Genomic DNA, 22,053 nt, shown 5'->3' on the forward strand with positions numbered 1-22,053 from the left:
AAACTAAGGAACTTGGACATTGCCTCTCAACCTTAACTCTCAAGCTCAAACTGTCAGAACTTACACATTCACTGCTTACTACACTGTAAGGCCTTGATTCTGTGTTAGATAACAGATACATCCTCAGATTAAAATGTTCTTCCTGAAAGCTTTTGACATGTTACCACTGATAAACATTTCTTTAACGAGAAAAGATACTAGTCATGCTTCTGGTTGGTTCATCTATCGAAATATTCTAAAAGACATCTTAGTATATTACACAAGAATAGAAACATTAGGGAAAAGTTTGTTGAAATCTTTTGGACAGTTTGAACCAAACTCAGCACATCTGTAGGTGTGTAAGTGAAATGACATAATTTGTTAGTTCAGAAAAGACTATCAACAAATTTTACATTCCATCTAAACTAACTGAATATATATAACTGGAAAATCCTGAAATGAATTCTTAGCTAATGTAAATCAATCTTATTGTATTCAGTTAATGGTCCACTCTTTACAGATCAAGCCAGGAATTTAGAAGTGAACTGGTTATTTGGTGGTTATAGTCAAAGCAGTTTACAGATCAAATATTTTTGCATATGAGTTGCAGAATTTGCAATAAGTTAATTCCCACATTGACTACAGGTTAATGAAGCTAACATTGCTTCAAGAAAAAAACAATAGTCAGCACCATTCTAACTGAAGTTATTTTATAAGTACTTAAAAAAAGCTCTATCAGGGAAACAAATAAAAACAAAATAACCCAACATATATGTGGTGAGCCACCTATCTGAGATTTCATAAAGCATTCTAAATAAAAGCTTTGCCAGATCTTTAGTACTGTTAACATACCAGCACAGATTAAACTCACTTTCTCTAGACTGAGTACTTGAGTGCAGCACTTTAAGACTTGAACTGTTTGTTTAATGGTCTGTGAGATCTTTTCCATTTGGTCTTGACAGGGAAAAAAAAAAAAAAAAAAAAAAAAGATGGAGAAAAAAAATAATTAAAAAATCTCGATATAAAAAAAAGGTACTTAACTATCTGACAGTGTTGAAAATTAGGGAATTTTCAGTACTATAGTCTATCCTTATGAGTATGCAAAGGTGGACCTTGCCAATATTTCAGTAGAGGATATGCCACGAGGATAAAATGGCTTCTTCTCACTAAGAAATAATACTCTGGCATCACTATTTGTCTTTTGAGTGTAATAGAAGGCAAATAGAATTTCTGGGAACTGAAGTGTAACTTCCGTACGAGTCACAACAACATACCTTCTCCTGATTTTGAAGAAAGACTGCAGAAGTGAGGAAAGTAAAGATTTAAGAGGAAAGTTCACAAGGAGCCATCAGGACTACCCAGTGTATCCTCGGTGGAGTAGTTAAGCCCACTGTTGTACAATTTATGCAACAACCTGAAATAACTAAGATAAATGCATTTTTAGGAAGGCTGAAACAATTATTTTGCCACTTGTCAATGTTCCAGAAAAGATTCAAAAGCTGTCTTATTATTAGCACTTAGTTTTTGCTCCACCTATGCATAAAATTCTGTACAAATGAAAGGCATCATGAACTGTATGGCCAGCTTAAATGAATGCTTTCCAGTTTTATATTCTTCCAACAGATTTCATAGTTGCTGCACTTTTCTTCTCAGCAGTAGCCTCAGCTTCCTTTATGAACTTGGCCTGGTCCCTAAATGGTGTAACTAACTTTTCACTCTTCTACACTACTCAGCATATAAAAGTTATAGAGGTTGATAGAAACCATTGCTATATTCCCATGCTCCCAGTTTGTGTTTTTCTTGCCCCCAGGCAAGTTGATGACACACTGGTGCTCATAGCTACTGCTAAGCAGTGTTGTGCAGAGCCATGACCATTCTTAGTGAAGGGCTCAAGAAGCTGGGAGGAAACAGAATTAGGACCACTGACTTAAATATGCCAAAGGGATATTCCATACCATATGACGTATGGGAGGAGAAGGGAGTAGATGTTTCTCTTGCTCTATCTTCTGCATGTTGTCTTATTGGTCATTGTTTGAGGGGTGGTAAGGAATTGCTTGTTATATACATTTATACATACATATATATTTGTCATAATTATTATCCTTTTCCCTTTATCTTAGTAAATATTTTTATCTCAACTAATGGGTTCTACCTGTTTTCAGGTCTCTCCCGCACTCCAATGGGAATAGAGGCAGTGAGTGAATTACTGTGTGGTGCTGAGCCGCCTGCAGGATTAAACCACAACGGTTATCTATTTTCTAGTCCATATTTCCTTAAGAAGGCATAAAAATATATATTTTTAAGGACTGGATGTTTTCCCATAATTTTCTGGATCCTAGAGGATATGTAAGGGATAGTACACAAAAAGCTGAACGATTCTTATCAGATAGCTACCAGCTTTCTGGTGAGGAAGAAAGTATATTCATACGTACATTTAAAAATTCTTGTTAAAACATATTTTGAGATTTTTTTTATTTTTTTTTATTTTTTAGGAGTGAATATTACAAAAAAGAAGGTGAGAATTCAATTCTGAACATCTGTTGCACCGGGACTCAAATGCTAAGTGTGATTTTCACTGAGACTGAAAACCTCCACTTTTCCTTGCTACATCAAGGGTTCAGCAAGCTGGGTTGTTGCTCTCCAAGACCAGGATCTCATGCAGTTGGAACATGTTCCACAGTGCTTGGCTCCTGCTGTCAGGCTGTGCTGGAGGCAACCACAAGATGGTAATGGAAGATTGCATGACTGAAGGGCCCAGCTCAGTGACAGCATTTGGAAGAGCAATGATTCACTCTCCTGAAAAACAGCATGGGAATAATGTAATAGGGCCACTGTTGCAACTAACTCATTTCAAAACCCATGCTTTGAGACATCCATATTCACTTTTACATATACGATATCTTTCCCAGACCTTTACAGCAATGTCTTTCCCATCTTGCCTGGTATCTGCAGTCCATTGCAGAAAATGACACACCAGTGACTTACTCTGCACTCTGGTTTCAGGCAGGGTTATTTTCTGGCCATTGGTGAGATTATATCAAGGCCACCAGTCAGCATGGATGATTAGCACAGATACACTGAGGAGGGAACAAAGAGACATTTTAAAAAAAGTAAAACTTTTACTGCAATACTTACAGAGCTTTATGAGACATGAAGTAATGCTTGGAGAAAAATAAATAAATAAATAAATGAAATTTGACCCTAATGCCATGATGATGAATGTTTCTCACATGAGTCAAATCCTGTATAAATTAGAAATAGTTGTGCAGTTTTGACACTGTGCACAACCAAGTTTTAAATTGGCAGTGAGGTGGACTCATAAGCTTTCCATTATTTTAAGACATTTTATTGTTACTCTGTGTTAACCTGGTAAATTCAACAATGTGAAATAGTGACAAATATCCCATGGTTTTATTGGAAATGTATTTACTGGTCAAGTGTTTATTTCTCTCTCTCTCTCTCTGTCTCTCTTTCTCTTTTTCTCTCTCCCCCTTGTCAATTTGGAAAATCTTACATTTTGAAGTAGGAAAGCACCCCAGGTTCTCTACAAATGTTAGCTACATCAAGCTTAGTGAAAAGAAAACAGCACACAAAAAAATCAACCAGCTCTTTTTGGTAATTACATAACACTGCAGATGGCAAAATGGATGCATAAGGAAGTATTTTGCTAGAAGCTATTTATCAGTCTAGCAATACAAGCCATGAGTGCTCACTCTTTATTCAAAGTAAAAGAACACTGCCAATTTATTGTTTTTAATTTAACCATGTTCTGCCACTATCCTATATAATAGCGTGGATTTATTTTGCGTTATGGACTTGCTTTTCCCTTTTCCATATGTTGCTGCTAACAACAGAGGCAGAGCCAATGCTAGGACTGAAGATCATATTTAGCTTCCAATATTGAGGTTGTATTTTTTTTAATATATACAATGCTATTTGCTAGAGTTATGCCACACGTGTTGCAGACAGATAAAGAATGGGAGTGAGAAGAGAGAGTTCAGTCCTTGTTTCTACCCTAGGAGAATATAGTAATTTAAAGTGCTCTGATAGCTTCATAATGTTTTTATCCCAATGTTTTTTGGCATCTGTTTCTATTCTCCCATGCAAAGGATTTTCACAGAGTAACTTGTCCCATTAGAATTTTCTTTCTCAAAATATGAAAGAAAATAAATATTATACACAGTATCTGACCAAATGTATAAATATATTAATAGACAGAAATAAGAGTATTTCATATATTTAAACATGCTAAAAAGTACTTTGATTCCCAAATTTCACTCTGAATGCTAGAAATCTAAGGATAGAAGTTTTCTGCAAGACATCAGTTCGGACTCCTTTTATATAACTGTTACAATTCAGTCTTACAGGAAACTGCAGGAATTGTCAGAAACAGGATCTCTATAAAAATGGGATGCTTCTAGGATTGAAGGATGAAGGACATCTTATAGACTAGATGTTATTTTCTTTTTCACTTCCTAAAATAAACTTATCCAGTGAAAGGAAGTTCTTAAATGTGATGGGAACCTGTTGAAGCTGTTTTCAGTAGAAATTCCCTCCCAGAAAGAAGCCATAGAAATGTAAAAACTTTTATGTAGTTTTTATCTTGTACATCAATAACACACAACTACTCAAAATACCAAATGCATTACGATAATAGAAGTATATATGCTCTTTACTGGATAGACCTGAAGGAATTTGCCTGTACGCAGAACGCTGTATAGTATTGCTCTATGTAACTTAAGATCTGCAACAGATGACAGACAATGAGTGCTGCTTGTTTTCTGTGTCCTTTGACATGAAAGTTAATGGGCTGCTGTCAGACTACCTTGGGTAAGCTGGTTTTTGTTTTGTTTTATTTTATTTTAAAATTTGTTGCATTTTAGAAGCTCCCCATTGATGAAACATCGGGTGAAACAGTGTGTATGTGTGATATGTATATGCACCCTTCTGGAAAGGCAAGCACAGGCAGTATCCTCCTCCCAGACTCAATATTCACTCCCTCAGTATTCACTGAATATCTTTTAAATGGTTAAGATTTCTACTATTATTATTATTTTTTTTTACATATTTGGCTAGAGAAAAAAAGTTTTAAAATTATGTTACCTATTATTTGTTGTAATCTTTGAAAGTGCCTTACATTGGAAAGAACATAAAAGGTTCTTAGATGTGTTTGATATAATCAGAGCATAGTTATTTAAAGGTCTCTGTGGACTGCTAACCTATCTAGATAGAACTGTTTTGCAATCCCAGAAGAACAAATGTCCGTCAAGTACTTAAAAAGCTGGAGATGAAGAACTATACTTCAGTAAGGGCAAAAGTAAGCTAAAAATGTCAAAACGTAGGCATTTGGGAAATATGTCAGTCCTGACAGCTCAAAAATAGAAATAATTATGTAAATCTTGGCTCCAAACTAGAAAGTGTATAAGTTAGAAAGGTTGTTAAGCATGGTCACATATTTCAGTAAATTAATTCAATCTTCTGTCAGAGATTAGAGATCCCTTATGAAGGTGTTAAAAAGATGGATTGCTGAAAGGCAATTTGGGTCAGACCAACATTGCCTGCTCACTACTTGGAAAGTGCTAGACAGAACTCAGTGTCAAACATCTAAGCACATGGGTAGGCAATTACCACTTCTGACGATCATCAAGAGCAGCAAGGGGTGGCTATTTCCCCAGACATACTCGCAATGAACAAACTACTCATCTTTATAACAGCTCAAGTTGTGTACAAAAGGAAGCTGGGAGAACTGGAAAAGCGAAATGGAATGCCTAGGATACAGATGCTCATTTATTTCTGTAACGATCAGAAAGGAGGGCTGCAGGGATGGCCTCTGTGAGCAGAGAACTGCCCTATGTCAGATTGGAACCTCCTCCAGCTGCTCTTAAAGGAACCCTCTGCTGGGTAGAATTGAGCCATAAGAGATTCTGGGCGTGAGATTTAAGAAAGAGAAAAATGCTGAACAACAGAATATGAGAGAAACAGCCCTGCAGGCACAAAGCTCAGTGCAGAAGGAGGAAAGGAGGTGCTCCAAGCATGGAGCAGATCTCCACGTACAGCCGTGGAGAAGCCTGTGGTGCAGCAGTGGATGTGGCCTGGAGGAGACCTGCAGCCTACGGGGAGGGGCCGCAGTGGGACAGGAGAGCTGGAGGAGATGCTGCATGTGGGGCTTGTGCTGGAGCATTGCACTCCTAAAAAGGGCCCTGTGGAATTTACACTGTGGTGGAATGGGGGAAGAGAGAAGATGGAATGGAAGAAATAAGGCATTATGGAATGACTGTAGCTATGTATCCCTATGCTGTTCAAAGGGATGAGGTAGAAGAGGATGGATAGGAAGAAGATGTTTTCAGTTTGTTTTTAGTTCTCTCTAACTTGTTAATTGTAAATAAATTAATTTTTTTTTCTTTTTTTTTTCTCAAGCAAAATCTGTTTTGCCCATGATAGTAATAGGTAAACAGTTTCTCTGTCCTTACCTCAACCCATGAGCTTTTTAACTCCTTTTTAAAAAATTCCTGTTTTAATTCTGTATCACCAAGCCAAGCCCTTACATTCACATAACTGTACAAGCCATACTGAACATAAACACCATGGTATTTTCTTCTTCCAGTATGAAAAAGAAACCAATCAAAACCAGAAGCTTCAAATACATTGATCTTGCAAGTATGAGGTAGTTCTCAGACACAGCAGGATACCTCTTAGAAGTGGAGCATTTAGTCATGGCTTTGTCTCTCCATTACTTCCAGGCAAACTGTATTAGTTTGGTTTTCATAGATCTAATAGGCTGACATTACATAGTTAGTAAGGTCATATCACTCAGAACTACCTGAGGAAGTCTGGTTGAAAAAGCAATCTCTGCTTCTACACTATGAAGAGAAGTTACTTGTAAACACCTACTGCTCTGATGTGCCTCATGAACCTAAAGAAAACAAGAGTCTCCTGGAAAGGTTTATAAAAGTATTTTGTAGATATTTCATAGAAGCAATGGTTTAGCTAAATTGCTGCAAAGAATAAGCTTAAGAAATGGATACGATATAGATGGGTGCTTTTTAAATTATTATTATTTTTTATTTTTTTTAATTCAACTGCTGTTAAACTGTAAGATTTAAAGATGGTTACGCAAGATTCCATAATAAACTATTAGAAACCAATATCTCTCAATTATATGCTGCAAATATTTTAATACACACAAAATTATTTTGTTAAAATTGCTTTTTATTTTTTTCTAAAAAAAAAGAGATTTTTTTAGAACAAGTATGGGAAATATTAAAAAAAAGGACAGAGTTTGCTTTTATTTTCCAAAGCAGAGAAAATTAATGATCATTGCTCAATTGATGTAAAAATGTATAAGGCCTTCTCAAATATGGAAGCAAAACACAGTTTCAACATATCACTCAAATACATCTCTTTCAAGAACATGGAAATTCTCACATATATTAAAATAGAAGTTTTGTGGTTTTCTTGGATTCTATTTATTTATTTATTTACTTATTTTAATGCCCTCTTTGCTTTATTCTGCTTGCCTCTCACAAGTTGCATCTATCAGGCCTCTTAAGTACCCGTCCCAGACAAACTAAATTGGCCCTCCTCTTGATTCAGATTAAAGGCAGAGCGGTATGAATTGCTTTGCCATAATCCTGCTATATGCAGAAATAGAATCTCAGAGCAGAACAGTTTGTGTTTTCAGACTTGAACAGAAAAAGTAACCTGAAAATTGCTCTTGCATTTTAAATTATCATAAGATTTCTTATTGGGAAATCTGAGAAAACACAAATGGTGTTCATTAAAATAGTATTTTTTAAATTTAATCATTAGTACTAATTAAGTCTTCACTAATTTATTAATTTGTCCCTACATAGGAAAATAAGGCAACTGAAATGGAACTGAAAAACCTGTAGCTCTGATTTCCTCTTGCTGAAAACGGAGTGCTCAGGAATAGTAAAGAAGGCTATTACATGAACATATAGGATGGAAAAGATGCCAAATGGTGACACATTATTTTTTTTCTTCTTTTTCCATCATTTTTGTTTATCTTCTTCCATCAGTTTACTGCCTTCTCTGCAGGCACTGTTCTGCATGGCGATATTTAGGTGTAGAGATTAATGATATAAAATTCACAGAGGTGGAAGTGTGTGGTGTAAGAGGCCACGCTTTTTACACTATTGCCTCAAAAGTTTGCTGAAATGGACGAGTTCAGGCAAGTCCTGACCAAGGTTCCACAAATCCCTTTGTCTGAGACACACAGAAGGACAAGCTCTGGGCAGGGGATGAGAAATCCTTTGTCTGAGGGTAACAGATGGACAAGTCCAGGGGCAAAGAGAGAGAGAGAAGATGCAGATGAATGGCCCTAAAGTGGTCTTTTTGTGTGGGCTTATCTCAAGGAAGATGGCCATCTCTGAGGTACTCACATGATTCAGTCTGAAGCTTCCAGGAATGTCTTGAAGGCTGGATAGAAGTAGGATAAAAAGAGCACGGACAAACCATGAAGTTAGGTTTTCTGACACCAGATGCCTCACTACTGAAACAAGGAGGTTTTCTGTCATCAGATGCCTCACTACGTGAATGCCTGCATGCTGAAGAAGATGACTGCATGCTGAAGAACCTTTTAGGTTTTCTGACCTCAGATTCCTCGGTTGTCCTCCTACTACTGCTGCCAACGGACACTCCTGGGCCTACTGATCGAGACTGCTTTGTGAGACCTCGCTACTTCGTGAGACCTTGCTACTCCTTGAGACCCCACTGCTCCTTTCCACCAATCTGCTGCTTTCAGTTTGCCATTCTGCTGCTGCTCTCCCGCACGCCTATTTTGCCCCGGATCAACGAAACAACGTGCAACAGTATGCTGCTGCATCCAGGTGAATATTCCCCACTTTTAAGTAATTCTTGCCTCTTCTCCTACTTTTTCTATCACCCACTTTCCCGTCCCCATCACCCTAATTTTGATATTTGCCGCTCTTCCTTCCCCATCCCCTCAGCTGTCCATTATTTCTAATAAACTGGTCGGATCAACATTTGAATGTTTTTCTTCTTAATCTCACGCCGGTCATAACATATCAAAAGAACCTTGCCTCACTCCTAAATTGGTGCGAAACATGTAGAAACACAGTGTATACTTTGAAGTGAAGGGCAGGAAGGAGACTAAAGGCCGAATAAGTGGGAAGAAAAAATCCAAATAGAAGAAAAGCATCAAAGACTAAACTAAATAAGCCTTGAAAGGGAAGGAGTTAAAAAAAAAAAAAAAAAAAGTATTCTAAAATGGGAAAAGACTCAAAGCTAGCAATGATTTTAAAGAATTTTCATGGCAAGCAACAAAGTACTTTGGTGCTAAATTTGGTGCTAAAAAACGTGGATTTTTTTTCCTGTCCTTTCATTAAAAGAGAACAAAACAAACAAACAAACAAACAAAAACCAAACAAACAATAAAAGAAAATGTCAGAATTCTTCTGAAATACTTCACATTTCTTTCTTTCTATCCAGAACACAGCTTTGCCATTTCTCACTCACTGCATATTTCTTCCTAATGGTATGGCTGCAATGAAGGAAGATTAGAGGAGATTTCCATTATCATAATTTCAGAGGAGTATGATCTGTAGAACTCACAATGCAAACTTATTTTGTGAATCCAAGCTGTCTTCCTGAGTCTTTTAAGGGGGAAGGAGATGCATCCCCCATACTAAAATGCTATTCCTTGCTTTTTTATTGTTCACCAGTGTTTTCTGTAGCATTTGTCCTAAACTCAGGATTTCTATCTGGATTGTAAAAAATCCAGATCTATGGAAAAGTGATTATTTTTTAACTTTTTTAACTGTTTAAGACTGCTATTGTATGCAATGGCTCTCCTCTGAGGGAAAACATTAATGGCCCAGTCTGTCTGCCTTATTTTTCTCTCTTTTAGTTCAAAAGAATTTAGCTGTTTCTAAATATATTTATTCAAGTTGATTTTAACACTGTTATATTTAGCATAGTGATAGAACCTGAATAAAATAGATGCTGTAAACTGTGTATGCCATGAGGGAGCCCTTAAGTTCCAGGAAAGCATGGAATGATGTCAACGTTAGGTCTAATGTACTTCTTGAACAGCATACATACATGTAGCTTCAGGCCTGGCATCTGGTCTGGTGACTCAACAAGCTTGGTCTCTGGGAAGATTGTTTGTATTTTTCTGATTTATTTTCTACTCTCCTTTCCTTTTCCCTCAATGTAAAAGCCCCAAGAAAATTTTGTTTTATCCAACATAATGTTTACTAGAATCCCAGAGGGAGAAATACAGTCAGCTTCAAAAATCTGAGTAATAGTTGTAGGAGGATCTGTCTTGAGACATTTTCAAGATATATATAAAATTGAATTATGTACATAGAAGCATGTTTAAGAAAAGCTCATTTGTCTTTCAGTGTAATGTCTTTCTTGTTTCTTTATAATTTAAACTTTAAGTGGCTTATATCCATCTTACACACAAATCTTTTTCTGTCATTTACCATTTTCCTCTTTCAAGTCTGGGTAATTTTAATACTTATAGACCATTTTCATGATAAAATGAATGCAACTGAACAGTGAATTCCAAGTGAGATTTCATCACCCTTTGCTGCCTGGGAAAACAATAGATTTCTTACTATTTTGTATCCTGTTTCTATTCTATTTATTAGTTTCTTCTGTTTTTACAGTTCATCTGTTATTCAGCAAAAGTGCTTTCAAATGATTTTCACCAATAAGTATCGCTGTGTATTTCTCAGATGCAAATTTATCTGACATTATGCTAAATTGTCTATGTAGAATTCGTCTTAACACCTCACTGGCTTTTCTAGATTTTAGTGAGATTAAATGCTATTGATATTTATGTACTTTTCTTGTGATCTGCCTAACCCTTTTAATTAATAGCTAGCTAAAGAATTATAATAACACAATTATTATTGTGTTAGTTCTAAATTTTTAAGTAGACAGGAGTTTATCCCAAACTTTTTAACTATACATGAACTTTTAGAACTAATGGAATAAAATATGCAAAGAAAGTTACTCTTTGTGAATATGCATATTAAAGAGGTTGTTGCCCAAATTTTCCCATTTCCTAGATAAATGTGGAATGATAGATAATAGGAGCTTATTAACTGTGTGGTTGAAGTTGTATAAGTTGCATAATTTAAACAATTTTTGAGGATTTGGAGGTTCTTAAGAATGAAAAATGGGCATTTGTCATGCTGCAGTTTCTATGCGTGATAGCTTTAGTGTTTGCATTTGAGGATAAATAAATAAATTGAAAATCAGAAATAAGGCATATCTAATGTATGTGTTTTCAAATCAAGCACTTATAAGTGCAAAGCCACAAACCTTCTTACTTAGTGAGGAATGACCTCATGCATCACTACGCACTGGGAGATGGCTAACTGAAAAGCACTAGGGGCTCAATGCAAGTCAGAAATTCATCCTTGCTGCACAGAAAGCCAACAGCCTCTTGGTATGCATTAGGAAAAATGCTGCCATCAGGTTGAGGGAGGTGATTCTTCTCCGGTATGACACATTTGATGTACTGCCACCAGCTCCAGGCTCCTCAAAGCACAAGAGACTGAAGTAATTCCAGCAAAGGGCCACAGAGATGATGAAGGGACTGGAGCATCTCACATATGATTCTTCAGACTGGAGAAGAAAGCTCTCGGGGGGGAATCTAATCAGTGCAATACTCATAAGTTTGGAAGGCAGTGAAGAAGACAAAGCCAGACTCCTCTCATGGTGTCCATTGGCAGGACAAGCAGTAGACAATAGACAAATACAGAAAGAAAAGAAATTGCAATTAAATACAAGAGTAAAAACTTTTACTACAAGCATTGGATCTCGTTGTCCAGAGTCTTCATCCTTGGAGTATGCAAACTGCAACTGGACACAGCCCTGAGCAGCCTGCTCTGTCTGGACCTGTTTGGGGTATGAGGTTGGTCTAGACAAGCTCCCAAGATCCCTTTAAACCTCATTTATTCTGTAAGTCTGCAGATTCTATTTATTTTAAGTTACTTTCAAAAATGGAACTAACCTTATGTTTTGATAGAAAACTTTTGAAAATATGGAGGTTAGGGTAAAAAGAAATTTTGAAATGTATTGTTTATTATTATTTATTTATTATTATTTATTCATTATTATTTTTCAATTCTTATTGTATTTCTAATCAGTTTTTGTCTTGACAGTTTGATTTGCTTAAATCCCTTTTTAAAACCTCAAAATCTACAATAAACCATGAAGATTGTTTTCTTCACAGTTCTCCCTTTTCATTCCGCATTACATCTGAAGTTACTTGTAATAGTTTGTGACTTTCATTGCAAATCTTTTCCTTCCTTGCCTACAGCATGTTTTCCAGGTACTTTAAATCTGACAAAGACAACAAGCCCTTAGTCCTATAGGGGGAATTTTAAACTACCAACTTCTGGCTGAATTATTTTAAAAATTGTAAACTGGGTTGAAAAATTGAAAATAATTTTATATGCAGCTCCCTTTCTAAACTTTATTCTGATAGTTGGATCTCATTTAGTATCCTTCATATTGAAGCAAGCTGTCATTTAAAACATACTAACTGACAATTGGGATTTTCTCAGGAAAAAAAGAAAAAAAAGAAAAAAAAAAACAGAAAAAAAAAAACAACCCAGTTTATCAAGCAATTTTTAACCAAATCAAAATGCCAAATAGTTAGAAGTTTCATGAGAAATAATTATTTTGAGTTGAGAAATCATCTGAGAAAGGGAACTTTTTAATAAACCTAACTTATCTTACAGCCCTGATTTTAGATGAGCATATATTTTATTCTGGGGTAAATTTGTGTGTGTTTGTCCAGCATCACTGTCAAGTAAACCTGTTCTCATGTTACCCAGTATTGAACAAATGCAGACAGAAATATATACAAAGGAATTTTAGCATAAGTGAAAGCAAGGCACTGATCACTTAGAAGGAAGTTACAGGAGGGAAGCACTTGGCTTTCATAATCTAAAAGTTAAGAGCTATATAAAAGGACAAATTACAGATCAGTTCTTGAACTAATCACAAAACTGAAGGGCAGTATTTTTATTTGTATTCTGGAAGCAATCTGTGTCTCTAAATGTAAGGTTATAGTGACTGTGCTTTCACATTGTTTCTTTACATTAATTAGAAGATGATGTTATGGCAATAGGGGTATCATGGACAGTGTCTATACACATACAAATGTGAAGAACTGTGGAGGAAAAACTGATCCATGTAAATGAACAGATAATTTTGATGCCATCTGTGATTTATGTCCTCTGTTGCTACACTATGATGTTTTCCTGGTGAGATGCTGCTGGATGCTTCTGATACTTGAATGAATGAATGAATGTAACACACCAGTATGGATTAATGGAACCCTTCCCATACAAGATATTGTCAGTAGGCTGCATTTTACCCTAATGTTTGGGTTCAGCATCGTGATTGATTGTAACGATTTTACTCAAAATGTGGAATCAAATTTTGTATGAGTAAAGGTGTCACATCAATACCATACAGCAACAGACTTGGATCTAGTTAAACAAATAGAAGTCTTCCCTTTACTGACATCCAAGCAAGAAAGAATGTTTGTTTAATTTTATAAAGAAAGAATTAAATCCTGCTCAAAAATGTCCTATTGAAATCAGTGGCCTGGAGTTTAAAAGTCATTTTCCTTGGTTCACTGAGTTCAGATTTCTTTTAAATGATGTCTTGCAGAGGACATAATTTGGGAACAACTACTCTAAAATATCAACTATTTTCTGATGATACAATGCTACAGAGGCAATCACTGTCATGCCCAAGATGAAGAGCAGTCAGTTACAGAAAACAGGCAGCTTTGTGTAGAGGCTTTGGGACCACTTGTGTGAGTCCTGTCTGCTCAGCTGTGCTGATAAAGGCAAATGCCCATGCTCAGGTCATGTGAGCAGGCAGAACTGGCATTGGTGTTGGGTTGTAAAATTACAACTGTACTACTGGGGCTATTATTCAAAGACTGGAGAAAAGAAACGTATTTGCACACAGGGCAACAAAAGCCCAAAGAAGCAAAAGCTTCATGAGCCTAAGTTAACAAAGATTCACATCCATTTGAACAGGTTCATCACAGATCAAACGAGGCCCCATTGAATTTTCTATGGAATTAGCCTTTTTTTCAACCTCTCTGGTGACTAAAGTAGATTGCTCTGTGCCACGCTTGATGCCACTGTCTGGAGACAGAACACAGTAAGCAATTATTTAATAATGAAATCCTCCCTGACTAATTTTATGATAGCACCTGAATAAAAATAAAAAATAAAATAAAATAAAATAAAATAAAATAAAATAAAATAAAATAAAATAAAATAAAATAAAATAAATAAAATAAAATACTGATGTGAGAAAAACTGAACAATTTAATGCACTGTAGTTATTGCTGCGTGAATTCTTACTGAAGGTTTACACAGTCCCTCCCCACCCTGCACTTTAGGGAGTTAACCTTGCATTCCTCAGAAGAAAATAGAAAATAAATGAGAATGTGAAAATCCTGTCCCTAATTAAATAGAAAAATTAAAAAATTGACATACTTGCAATTATGTTCACTGAGACATTTATGGAGATGCTGTACTAACAGTAATAGACTTACCTCAAACTACATATGCGGTTAACACGAATGTACATATTTCCAGTGCTCCAGAACATGAGGCACAGATAAGCCTAATTGGTGATAAGAGAAATTGTAGAAGTCTCAACACTTTGTGTGTGGGTCTCAGGAGTTTTAATGAACCAGCTAGTTAAAATTAGGAAGAACGTGGATCTTCATACAAGATAAACTACACTTTGGGGAATATGATGTATCATAACTGAAGCCAAAAGTCCCTGTTTTACACAAGTACCATTAACATAATTATTCTCTCATGTATAAGAATCTAAAAAGGGCTTTTTGATATTATACTATATTGCAGAAGTTATGCATTCCCTGCAGATAGCTTGTAAATAACAAGAATCTGTGTTTCCTTGGAACAAAACATGAAAAATCCAGGTAATAAATGTGTTGCAATGTATTTTCACTTTGATTTAAAAATTGTTTCGAAAACCACTAACTAGTTCTTTGCAAGCTGCTGGCTTATATAGAAACGTGTGTCTGGATCTTCTTTCTTTTTTGTGCCTTTACAAATTGGCACAGATTAATATGTCTGATGCTGCTGAGAGAACAGCGACTTTGGAGCAAGGTAAGGAGGGATGACTGGAGCATTGGGTCAGTGAGGTTCAACCTCAAATTAAGCAGAGAAAAAATGAAACGAGCAAATGAACTGCAGAGTAGCAGGAATAAAACATATGCAAGTAATTTCTCCTTTATTCAAGATCACAGAAGTTCCCCAAAAATCACCTCCAACATTTTACAAAGGAAGCTGAATACTAAAAGCTGTTGTAACTTTGAGCAACTCTAATCATTATATGACAATTTCAAATAAATAAATAAATAAATAAACATATATTTAATTGTAGTCCCTAGATAGCTCCTGGCATAAAAGTACAAAATCGCAGGTCTTGGTGTTGCTGAAATTGTTACATCTGAAGACGTTTTATTAAACTAAATATCACTTTATGTATTCTAGTGATAGGGTAGAAACCCACAGAGCAAATTTCACACTTTAGACATAAATAAAAACCTAAATAAAACAAAATTATGACTATCTGCAGCATCCACTGTGGTGAAGTGTGGATATGGAATTCAGAGACTAGAATTCTACTTTAATCATGTGAGGCCAGGAATTCAACTGATGGTCTGTCAGTTTATTTCCCATATTGCAAAATGCAGTGGGTGAAGAAATTGTTGCTTCTGAGTGACGTAATCAAATGACACAGGTGACTATAATGCTAAAGGATGTCTTTTTCTATTCTTTTCAAAAAATAGAGACCCTGCCCAAACACTAATAAGAAAGTAAATTACTTCAGTTGATGGGAATGATAGTGAGTAGCAAAACACCCAATCTAATCCCTTTCACTGAAACAAAATAGAAAATATCACTAATGAGGTGCCAAATTAAGGCAGCAAGTGCCCATACACATTCCAGGCTGCTGATTATCTTTCATCAAGGTGGCTAAGTAATACAGTCCTCATAATGAACTAATGGATTTGCAGGTCCAGTTAACACAAAAGTTCAACCTCAGACAAGTTAAAGTTAATCAAGTACAAAAAGGATTAAATTACTACATTTAAATTCAACTGACAGAGGCATTAGATTTGCCTTGTATTCCCTTATTTTCTGCTTTGGTGTAAGCTGTTGGGTAGAGAATGGCAGTTGAAGTATCCCACTCTTTGAGGACTTCATGCTTCAGTTCCCTACCACCCATGCATATGGAGTGGCTAATGACAGAGCAGCTACTCATCAGGGAATGCAATTCCACGTAGACATTTTCACCAAAATGGATTATTTCAGCCTCGTTGGTCACAGATTCTGTAGTTTTCCAGTGATTCATCTTACTATTAATAATGTCAGAGAATTTTAGGCCCTTGAATTAAATAATGATAAATAGGAGCCACCGAGCGAGCTCGGCAGAGGCAGTGCTGTTTATTTCAGTGTGAAGCTCTGTCAGGCCTGATAAATCGGATCCCTGAAATAGTTTATAAAGTACTGAATTGATGTGGTGGTTGGTGAGGGAGAGAATTAATGTTACGAAATAGGCCTGCAACCTAGATTTGATGAAAGCTGAGGAAAGCCTTTTATATAAATTCTGTGTCTGTGCAGGAAATGGCTGCAGTGAGAGGTGAAAGAACTGCAAAAGGAAATAATGTGCTCCTATCATCTCTGTGGGCTGTGGGTCAGGGAGTGAGGTGCTCCGTGAACACTGGAGGTGCCAGAGCTCTGCAGTGCCATATTAGAGCTCTGCAGAGAGGAGGGGGGATCATCTGCTGCTCATTTGTTATATGAAAGACTGAGGACACACTGCACAAAAGAAAAATGAAAGCCTACCCAGAGATGTAGAAGAGGCTTTCAGGTTCCACATGGCTGTGGAACCTGTCAGGCTGCCGGGGAGATCCTTGGTATTGCCCTGAGCAATGCAGTCACCGCTGCTAATCACTCTGACTAGATTAATATTTTCCTCTTCAGATTCTTTCACAGAAATCTTCAGGAAAATATATGCTACATTCATCCTCTGTCTAGTTCATAATTCCAGGAAGGTTAATTCAATTGCAGCAGGTATGCCTGCTGACAGTTGCTTGTAACAGGAATCAGGCCAATCTGCATTTGTTGGGAGTTAACTCAGCTTTCAGATACAGTGTGCTACACACTTAAATGGTGTTTCTCTAGTTTTTCCACATGTCTCAAATTTAGACTGCTATGCTGCTTTTTGTATCAGATTTGTTTGTGAGAACAAAAGAAAATGATTTGAAGGTAGGAAATGAGGGAAAGTTTCTCTGATGCTACTTCCTCGACTTCCTCTCCATAGAATTTCCTTCTGACATTGTACCACCACATTAATAAATGCCAAATAAATTGTGGTCACTGTGGTTCATGGACTTTAACTGACTATTAACCAAAGGATGATGCTTTCAGATTGAAGGATGATACTTCTAACAGTTCTATATACACTTCTTCCTAGGAAATAGTAAAAGAAGTGAAGATGGTACAGGATCATCACTCAGAGTCTGAAGTCCGAAGTCTGAAGTCCCACCTCTAGCTCTTTTTTACCTTAAGGCTATTCTGCAAACAAGGGTTCATCATGCACATTTACAAAGATATAGCATACTGAAGATCTGAAAACAAAACAAAGCTATTCTTATGCAGTTAATTCATCAGGAAATCTGATTAAGCTGATGGGAGAATCTGTGTGATAAGAGCTAGAAAATAATGTCTTCATGGAATTTAAATATACTAAATCAGAACCTTATAACTGGTTAGATAATAGTAGGCATTTGGACTGAGCTTTGGGAAGATTCTTAGAGTTCCTTTTTTCCATCAAATTTGTATGATCTGTACTAACAACCATAAAATTACTCTGTAAATTGCATAAGTGCACACAGTATCAAAACAGCAAGAACACCATCATGAAAAAAATACGTATATACTTTTCTTCTAAATGTATTATTTACAAATGATATGCATAGAAATGTCTCAGTACCTATTTTCTAACCCTACAGACCCATGTTTTCTCTGATGTCAGAAAAGCACAGGATCTGATTACAAGTGCCTTTTGCATGGAGGAAGAATGGAACAGGCTAGATTAGAAGATCTTTTGATTACCCTTACATGGACACTTTAGCCTCTTTATCTTCAGCGTCACAGAGATGATGGAGATGATAGGAAAAAATAAAGTAAAAGCACAGGAAGACACTTGGAAAGTTCTCCTTGGTGCTGACACAAAAAGAAATAATTCTGAAATAAGGCAATATTACCATTTTTCTCCAACTTAATTCATCTTTTTTTACCCTTCTAGTTCTGCATGAAATCAGAAGAAATTTTGAATATCAAATGGTTTGTGGGAGCCTAAAAAATGCAGCGAGAACAGAGGAAATATTCCCAGACACTCAATTCACCTAACTTTCTACATTTGCAATGCAGATAACAGCATCTGAGCTAGTTGCTTTGAACTGCCTTTACAATCTGTGAGGAGAAACAGGATCTTTTACTGCCCTGTCTTAGCATAAGATGACTTTGTTCTTTTAAGTACTCTGCTCTGAGTATGAATGTATTTATAATATGACTGACTTATATGTGAGTATTGGCATTGTAAACACCTACACTTGTGATATATATCATATATTTGACAGCTTCACTGTGTTTGAACCCAGACATAGTTTGTTGGTGTTATAGATGAAGGTATGATTTGCTTTTAAACTTACATTTGTGAAAAGCTAGGAGGCTCCATTAAGGTCCTACTTCCCTAATCATTCATACAAGCATAAATCCATCCAAGATACACACACTTCTTTGTTTATAACATAACAGAGCAAATAGAGAAATTGTGGTAGAAAAGGATTGATAATTTCCTTGTTTTCACTCCATTAAGCAGCGGAACACTTTCAGCATCATGGAGGTGTTGTTGGCTCCTGGGTGGGAATGCTTGAAGTGGTCTAAATGTAGTCTCTAATTCCCTGTCCTTTATTAAATAAGTGTTTTACTGCATTACCTTATAATATGTTTCAGTAAATTATTGCTAGAAATCTGGCAGTATTTGAGTCATAATATAGTGATATATCTTTCCTTTGTTCACTTATGCTTGCCTTGGTCTTTGAATTCCATGAGTCCATTTGTCTCCTGCTGACTGATGTAGAACTTCTAAGTATGCTTTTCACAGCACAGCCTATGTCCATTTAGGATCCAGACTTAAACAAGATATGTTCTAGATGCAGTTACTTTAGTGACAGGTGTCTGAGTAAAGCAGATTGTAAAGACAACTAGAAAAGAAGTCAGGTTAATAATTTCAACTAGAGCTCTTCAGAAGGGAAAACACTACAATTGAAGGAGTCTTGGTTGAAGGAAAAGACCCACAGGTAGCAGAAAATTCCCACTGAGAGATTAGGAGAGGTGGATTGCTTCCTAGTAAAAAAGGAATTAGGATAGGGATCTGTATTGTGTATAAAACAGAAAGAAATTATATGCCAGCAGGAAGTAGAATGTATACACTTTTCTTGTGCTTTTTTTCTTTTATTCCCTCGTAGCTCAACTGAAGCTAATAGGACTAAGACCAGGCATTTTCAAACTACAAAATAAACTATAAGGGAAAGATGAAGGTTTGTATATGTACCTGGAATTAATATACTGTATTCCCTAAAATGGACTTTCACCAGCTTCCATTGCAACCTGCGGACATCTTGTGATCATATATACTAACTGGAAAAAAAACAAACAACAAACACCTCTGAAGAAGAATCTCTGTCATTTAAAATCAAAGACAATCTCTTCCTTGACTAAGGTAGGTGCCACAATATTAACTTCACTGTTCAGGATCTCTGAATAGACTAATATTGCTGCTAGAGCATGGCAGTCCCCTATCCACTTCTTTTTGATGTAGACAATTGAACCCCAGTTTACCTGCAACAGATACATCTTTGTCTTTCTGCTGCTGCATACGTGAAGGCTTGGTGAAAGATGAAAGAAAACTGTGTTCAAAACTTGTTAATATCGGACTCCAGATGTTTAACATGATATCGTTGAAGACTTTGTTATGTGAGATATTAATCAGTAAACTGCGACTTTGTTCTCATAAACTGAAAGACATTAAAATGACTATAGGGTTAGGTAGATTTAGGGTAGTTATTACAAAGATAAATTTGGATGCAATCCATTGAGGATTGACATAATTTTTTATTTTTGAACCAGTACATGAAAACTTAACTAGCTTCTCCTCTCATTGATCTGTTTTGCTGTATCCATTCAATTTTAATGCTTTTATTTAACCAAGATTAATAATTTCCATTACTGACTTCAGGGTAAGAGTTTAGGCAGTAGGGTTATATCAAGACCAACCTTTCAGGTTTTCCTGTAGCTTCTTATATTCAGTGATTAAGAATGCCGTAATTTAGTCTATTTTCAAGGAAACACAGGAAATAAAAAGAAATTTCTGAAAATCCAGAATAAACATACCACTTTTATAAAACAGCAGAAACAAAACATGAAGAAAACTGTAGTTTTACGTATATTTTTAATCACTTGTTAGCAAATTTCATAGAGAGAACAGTCAAAAATTCCAATAAACTCTGCAGTTTAATAATGGTAATAATAGAGTTACCTAGGGGAATAAACTGAAATTGAAACATAAGATATTCTGTCAATATCCACAGTAGTAAATGTTACCGTATTAACTTTTTCAGTTTAGTAATGGAATCATAATTTCAATTAAGAGGTTTTTTTTTTTTTAAATTATTATTATTTTAAAAAAATAAATTAGCTCTCTTTGGAAATTCTGCAGTACAAGAAAACATTTTATTTTTAAATAAGGAAAACTACAAATTGTTATCTTAGCTCTCCAGAGTCTATTCTCAGAATCTTCAAATCTTCACCTTTTTCCTATCACCATAGAAACGCCAATGGTTAAATTCTGTGTGGTTTATTAGCAAGGTACCCCAGTCCCTTCACTAGTAAGAAATTAATTCCAGGCTGTCATCTGTGTCCATCAGTAGATGAAATACAAACCAGTTCTGTCCTTCTTTCTTTTCCAGTGGCATTGTAAATCTTCTTTTTCCTCCTTGTGCATGCTATAGGAAGTCATACTGGATGAGGTGAGAAAATTCACGCATATTAATATCACATATTGCATTACAGATCCCATTGGATGTACTGTTCACTCTAGTCATTACTTTATTTGTTTCTTCTTTATTGTTGGGTCAACCTATTATAGAAACAGACTTCTTTCTGCTGTTTCCTGTTTAAATTACATAGTTATTATATTATCTATTTTTTTTTTCTTATATGAATTTCTCAACTATCTGAAACATTTATGAGTAATGATGAATTTATTTTCACAGTAGCAGTGTAAAATCAATGAAAAATATTCAGGCATCTTAGATGTGAAGAACTGAAATAGTTAGATGAGAAGGTCAAAAGAAGATGCTCAGTTTTGACACAATCTATATACTTTAAATATTTCAAAGTGCAGCTCCTATCAATTTTGTACCAGTTAAACTGTGAATGATAAAATACTGTTTAAAACAGTTTCCAAGATCTCAGTCCAGGCATTGAGAAAATGATCACTTGTTGAAATCTTACTTTGTTCCATAGGTCTAATTCTTATGTACACCTTAAGAACCATTCTTTCTTTTTCTATAACTCTCATCTTGGCCTTTGATTGACTTTCAGTTTCTGTAACATTAATTATACTTGAGGCAGTTACTTTGAGTCCATGTGAGTAAGCTCCCTGAGCAAATTTCTTCTGAACTGAATGAAGCTAAAAGAGCTGTGGAAGACAAAGCTTATGATCAAATAATTCTGATTGTCAAATCCATTTAAAATGCCAGCAATTCTTGTTTGATAATCTCCTTAAAAAAATCAGTTCAAGGCAAATATGGACAACTTCCAGAACACAAGATGTTAGAGCTAATGAATAAAATTTGTTAGCCTTCTTGACATAACTGAAAATGGTTTATATCAGTGAAGTAAAGTGAATCATTCATATTTGTGCCTAGAC

The 22,053-nt window shown here is 35.8% G+C and overlaps 1 protein-coding gene across 1 annotated transcript in view; it reads left to right on the forward strand.

Moving 5' to 3' along the window:
- LOC107308909 (uncharacterized) overlaps positions 1–2,595 on the forward strand; it is a 70,730-nt gene extending 68,135 nt beyond the window's left edge. Inside the window, exon 10 of the mRNA XM_085539268.1 lies at positions 2,472–2,595. The gene's annotated coding sequence lies outside the window, so the exon portion shown is untranslated. The remainder of the gene's footprint in view (positions 1–2,471) is intronic.
- Positions 2,596–22,053: the final 19,458 nt, after the last annotated feature.

Source organism: Coturnix japonica, chromosome 2, assembly GCF_054131305.1.
Source record: "Coturnix japonica strain WE chromosome 2, WE-NBRP24, whole genome shotgun sequence".
Taxonomy (NCBI): Eukaryota; Metazoa; Chordata; class Aves; order Galliformes; family Phasianidae; genus Coturnix; species Coturnix japonica.